Below are 6,349 nucleotides of genomic sequence, written 5' to 3'. Positions count from 1 at the left end.
ATTCAATGTTACGAAAAGCGAGAACTTAAGGAAAAGAATGCACTCGACCAACTCTTAAGTATTAAGCAGAACCATGATGAGACGGTATGTGACTATGTCATCCGCATGAATACACTGTTGTCGAAGGCCGCTTCCAATAACGAAAAAATTGGTGCCTTGAGGGATGACATTATTAGAGAGAGATTTATAAAGGGCCTAAGGCCCCAGCTAAAGGGATACGTATTAAGGAGAGAACCCCAGACCTTAGATCAGGCAATTAAGGAAGCGGAGAGGGAAGAACGGGTCGAACTCGAGTGTAACGTTAGTAGAGAAAATAAATTTGTACACACCATTGAAATAAAGAACCCAACCGCTAATGAGGATCCGAATGGTGTGATGAATATTGTGAAAACAAAGGAAGACGATAGACTTGAAAGGTTGGAAAAAATGGTGGGGTCGTTATGTAGTACTGTTAATGGTTTGGTCGAAAGACTGGGTGGAAATCTAGATAAAAATAAGGATAGCCCGAACCGATCTGTCCTAAAAAGGTGTTACATTTGTGGGAATCCTCGCCACCTGGCCCGCCAGTGCCCTCAACGGAATATAAATGATTTAAACTAATTACGGGGCGTGATGATAGCCAGTATCACGTCCCATGCATCGAGCTAACCCTGGCCCCTAATGTGTTCTTCTCTAAAAAGGGCCTTCCCCTCATTCTTGGTGATGCTTATGGTACCAGTATCAAGTTTCTGGTCGATACGGGTGCGGAAAGGTCCGTGCTAAGCCTGAAGATCGCTCAGAGCGAGATATGGAGTAGGGGACCGAACGGTGCACTTCACAGGAGTTGGAAACGACTACGAGGAATCGGTGGGGAGGTTATCGAATGCGAATGGGAGTCTAATATCAAGATCGAAAGAGGAGGGAGAACTCAAAATGTTCAAATGACTTGCATGCACTTGCCATCCGAAGTCGAATACGAAGGAGTATTGGGTATGGATGTGTTAAACAGGTTCCCGGAAGTATTAATTGAAACAGGTGAGAATGTAACATCTTGGAATAGAACCGAAATTGATGACTTTTATCAGTGTTGTGGATTCAGAAGGGAGGAATCCGATAATACGATGGAGGTTAATTTATCCCATTTGAAAGACTACGAAAAAAAGGAAGTGGAGCGTATCTTTAATGAACACCCCGGATGTTTCGCACGGAAAATAGAAGATTTGACCGGTACTAAGGAATTTCTTCATACACCTATCATTAAGAGTAACCAAATAATTAATACAAAACAATATAGAATACCGCAATGTTATTTGAGTGAACTAAAGAAAATGATAGTTTCATATCTGAAGGCGGGGATTTGCGAGGAGAGTACTTCTGAATGGAATTCCCCCCTTCACATTGTCCCGAAGGAGTCCGGCGAGTTAAGGGTTACTCTCGATCTACGAAGAATTAACGAAGTAACCCAGTCCCAGGAGTTCCCTCTAGCCCGTGTGGATGAGATCTTAACGAAGTTTCAGGGAAGCAAATTCTTCTCGGTAATCGACCTAAAGTCTGGATATTTCCAGATACCCATACATGAATCAACACGTCATTTCTTTGCTTTCTCTACTCCTTGGGGAAAATTCCAGATGTGCCGCCTCCCGCAAGGTGGAAAGAATAGCGGGAGGTATTTTCAATACGCCATGTCTAGGCTGTTGGGGAGATTCATAGATATCAATTGTTTCGTCTTTCAAGACGATATTGTGTTGTTCTCCCAATCCTTTGAAGATCACGTGAAACTCCTAAGGGAGGTAATCTCTATATTAGACAAAGCCAACTTGAAATTGCACCCAAAAAAATCGAAATTCATGGTGAAAGAAGTGCGGTATCTGGGACACATCATCGATAGTAAGGGGATACGACCTGATCCCTGCAACGTGGATGCGATTAAAGAAGTCCAACCCCCGCGTAATGTGAAAGACGTCAGGAGTTTCCTCGGAATGGTGGGATTCTTCCGCAACTTTATCCCAAACTTTGCCGAGATTGCTCTTCCTCTTACATATCTGACTAAAAAATATGTAAAGTTCTTATGGGACGACCAGTGCCAATCAAGCTTCGAAAAATTTAAAGAACTATTATCTAAACCCCCTGTGCTATCTCATCCCGACTTTAAAATACCTTTTTTCATGCACTCGGACGCTTCAGATACCTGGGCTGGTGCGGTCTTAGAACAGGAAAGCGAAGGGAAACTCATTCCCATTGGCTACTTTAGTAGGAAGTTCCGTGGGCCCGAACTAAAATATTCCACTATCGAGAAGGAATGCTACTCAATAATCTTAGCCCTCCGCCACTTTAAACATCTTATTCTTGGTCAGAAGGTCACTGTGCTTTCCGACCACAAACCTTTAACCTTTGTGAAAAATATGAAAAATCACAATAACCGCCTCATGAGATGGGCCGTAGAATTATCTAATTTTGATTTGGTCATTACGCATGTTCAAGGGAAGAGTAACCCAGTGGCTGATTTATTGTCTCGACCACATGGTAGTAGAGAAGAAGCCCCCTCAAACAGCGATGTCATTAATTGCATCAGTGAAGAGTTGTGGAAAAAGGTAAAGAAGTCCCAGATTGGGGACAGAATTTTTGGTCCAATGAGAAATCATTTAATTAAATTCCCACCCTCTTACAATGATTACCCGAGTAGTGGCATACTTCCTGAGTATCAAGTAGATGGTGATGTATTAGTCCACGTACGACCGGGACGGTTTGGAATACGTCAATGGAGGCGTGTTTGTGTAGGGGAAACAGCAATTAATGACGTAATTAAAGCATTCCATGAATCACCATTAGCCGGACACTACGGCAAAGAAAAAACGTGTGACCTGATCAACCGTTACTACTACTTCAAGAAGATGAAAAAACTCGTCGATAGATTCGTGAAGTTCTGCAAAGTTTGCCAACAACATAACTTACATCAAGGAAGAGCCCCCTTTCAAGAAACGGAAGTCGCTAATTATCCGTTTCAAAAGGTGTCAATCGACATAATTGGCCCTTTAAATCAAACACATAAGGGTAATCGTTATATTCTCACCATAATTGACATGTTTACTCGATACACAGAAGCCGTCCCTTTAAGGGACCAATCTGCGGCCTCTGTAGCCAATGTGTTTTTCGAAAGGATAGTCTGCAGATATGGCAGTCCCGAGATCATCATCTCTGACCGGGGCACGAATTTTACGTCCTCCATCTTTAATGAAATGTGCAACATCCTTACCGTCAAGCACAATGTTACGACATCATATCGCCCTTGTTCGAACTCAGTTTGTGAACGTGTGAACAAATCCATCAGTAACCTTTTGGCCAGAATATCAGGCGGCAGCAACAACAATTGGGATACCTTCTTACAGACTGCTGTGTTCGCTTATAATAATGCTACACACTCCTCTACTAGTGAGTCACCTTCATTTCTTCTTTACGGATTTGATCCTAAATTCCCTCATGCGTTCCCTGTTGAACAGACAAATGACTACCCGGGTATTCGGGAGTATCGTGATTTCCTTATGGATAAGCTACGATGCATCCGTGAATCGGCATACGAATTAAGTCGCAACCGTAACAAACTTAACCGTAACCGCATCAACACAGGGAGGAAGGTGAGGAGCTTTGAGGTAGGGCAGAAAGTTTGGATGTTAAGGAAAGGGAAGAAGCAAGGCAAGTTTTCTCCAAAATATTTAGGTCCTTTCCGTGTCTCTCGCCTCCTGGGGCCTGTTAACGCGGAAATCGAAAATTGTAATAAAAAGGAAAAACTTGTTGTACACATAGACAGACTAAAACCGTGCTTCTCAAACTTCCGTGAGCCTAGACGGAAGCGTAACATCCCAATTGGACACGAAGGATCACAATCCGGAGAGATCGAGGAGATTGAAGAGGAAGAAGACATCCCTCACCTACCCACTGCGCAACGGGCGAGCTACAATAGGTATAATCAACATAACCAGCAGCATCAAGGAGACCGCAAGGATTCGGGTAATGAGACCATGCTGGAACAGAGGGGTAATATCTCCCACCCGTATAACTTACGGGGGCAGAAAGTGGACTATCGCCGGCTTCACTTTGGAAGATGAACTGTAGTTCATCATCCATTAATGGTTGTGTATCTCCATATTAATGTTTCTGTTAATTGTTAATATGTCTTTTGGTGGGGACGTATGTGGCTTTATTAAACCTTATTTATTTTCTTTTCTTTACTTTCCTTATACTATCTTCCTGTAGTAACAATTTTACTTCCGTTTTCTTTTTACTTAACCACGCGGTAGTTAGTCGACACATGTGGCCTGGACGGTAATAAAAACAAAAAGGGTGTGACACCGAGGGGTCGAGGGGTTACGTCAGAGGAGATAGGAGGACAGGAGCGAGAGGAAGGAAGATTTTTCGGAGAGAGAGAAAAACGGGACGAACAGAAACAAAGAAAGTTATTAAGGAACGGATCCGAGGTTTTTTTTTCTTATTTATTACCGCCAGTCACCCCTTCGAACCAATTTTCAGTCTTATCATCTCTGTTTAATTCTCTTCCACCTTATCTTTCTCTAGGGCCCTGTACTTAGTTAAGCTAGATATAAGTTAGAATAAGTTCTTTGTCTTGTCGGCACGCGGGGACTAATTGATGACATTGTTACGCGCAGTCCCAAATGTATTTGTATTAGTAATTAGTAAGTGTGTGTAATCGTTTCTTTGTAAATTATTTATGTTCGCTGAAATTAATAAACCTTTTTTTTTTATTCTATCAAAGCCGAGCGACTCTCAGGGTCTTGTTATTTCATATACTCGGCTAACAACAGTTTGTACTGATGTGTCAAGTCCCGTCTCTTACCACTCGGCGTCCCACATTGTGAATCTGATCGAACCCACAATGGATAACATTAAATATTCACATAGAATTCCTTGGTACCTTTCGGTGCAGACCACTGTCACGAAACCAGAACCATCAAAATAGTTATTCTATTGTAGTAACTTTTCGAGATATAGCGACAAACATTTGAAAAAATGGAAAAAATTTTTCTCTGGTTTTCGGCAGTGGATCGCGTCTACGAAAAAAATTTAAATATTTACATAGAACATTATTCACATAGAACATTATTAAAAATATTCACCTTGGTACCTTTCAGTGCTCATTTACAAACCCTGCTGCAGATAGACAAGTACTGGCTATTATTGATGTACCACATATTTTAAAATTTATGCGAAACAATCTTTTGAAAAGTAGATACTTTCGGGTAAAACTAAGAAAATAAAGTGTTTTCACCTAATTTATAATATAAGCCATTGCATTATTCTGCATTTTTACTTTTAGTTTCCTGAAGGAAGAGTAGAATTACAGAATTTTAAAGCAGTTGTTGATGAAGATTCCAAATTACCAAAGGAATTAAAGACATGTCCCAAAGTGACTGAAATACATGTTAATCCCAATAACTTCCAGAGAATGAGTGTATTGCTAGCAGCACAAGTAACAGTTTTTTTTTTTTTTTTTTTACTTATATAATCGGTATTAAAGTAAAACTTATATAAATTTTTACTTTATTACTTATATAATACTATAAATAAACAACAACTAACCCGTTATATTACTATAGCCATTTGCTAGCCCGATAATTCGGCAGTTGTTGGTCTTTATATAATACTGATTTGGTAAGAATACTTTTATTTATCTCATTTCTTTATAGATATTTAGTAATACTTTTGCTGATGCTATGCTGTTTTATAAACAGCGTGAGGTTGCTATCCTAAAGAATGCAGATGTTACAATAAGTTTCATACCAGGATGGAATCAGACATGATTCAAATGATCTCAAGGTAATAGTAATGATTCACTAAGAAAAACTATAAATGTTTAAAAACAAACTTTTTTAAAATACGTTATTGAAGAATCTCTAGAATGGTTAAATAGATGGGAAACATTCAGATTACAGATTGGAAGCAGTGGTCAAAGGGGATTTTTGAGCCACCAAACAACAGAAAATCTACGTTTGACGCTGACTAGTTTCTTAGCACTCATCAAACAATTGCTTCCAAACTCATATATCTTGACAGCTCACTTTAATCAGGACCCGTTAGAGGTAAAACTGACTTAGTGTAATGATTATATAATCTTGTATTAAACTCTTAACTTATGTTTTCTTTTCAATTAGCGTATCTTTGGAATGATAAGACAAGGAAGTGGAAGCAATTCTTATCCCACAACAGTTACCTGTCGATTGCATTTGTTCACGCGAACGATTAATCAATCATTTATTTCATCAGTTAAAAGTAAAAAACATACAAAAATTTCTCACTTAAAGTAAATTTCAATAGCGCAAATAATAATAATCATTATTATTATTATTATAATTCTGTA

General features: G+C 39.6%; 1 long non-coding RNA gene across 1 annotated transcript; it reads left to right on the top strand.

Annotated features, from left to right (window-relative positions):
• The first annotated feature begins 5,120 nt into the window (after window positions 1–5,120).
• On the top strand, window positions 5,121–5,772 carry LOC136980875 (uncharacterized). Its single transcript, XR_010881615.1, has 3 exons — window positions 5,121–5,231; window positions 5,309–5,461; window positions 5,724–5,772. It is a non-coding gene; the product is annotated as an uncharacterized lncRNA (long non-coding RNA).
• The last annotated feature ends 577 nt before the right edge of the window (window positions 5,773–6,349 follow it).

Source organism: Centruroides vittatus, unplaced genomic scaffold (genome assembly GCF_030686945.1).
Source record: "Centruroides vittatus isolate TY-2023 unplaced genomic scaffold, ASM3068694v2 contig_1162, whole genome shotgun sequence".
NCBI classification, from domain to species: domain Eukaryota; kingdom Metazoa; phylum Arthropoda; class Arachnida; order Scorpiones; family Buthidae; genus Centruroides; species Centruroides vittatus.
Note: the sequence above shows the minus strand (reverse complement) of the source record. Positions and strands in the feature narration are given on the sequence as shown.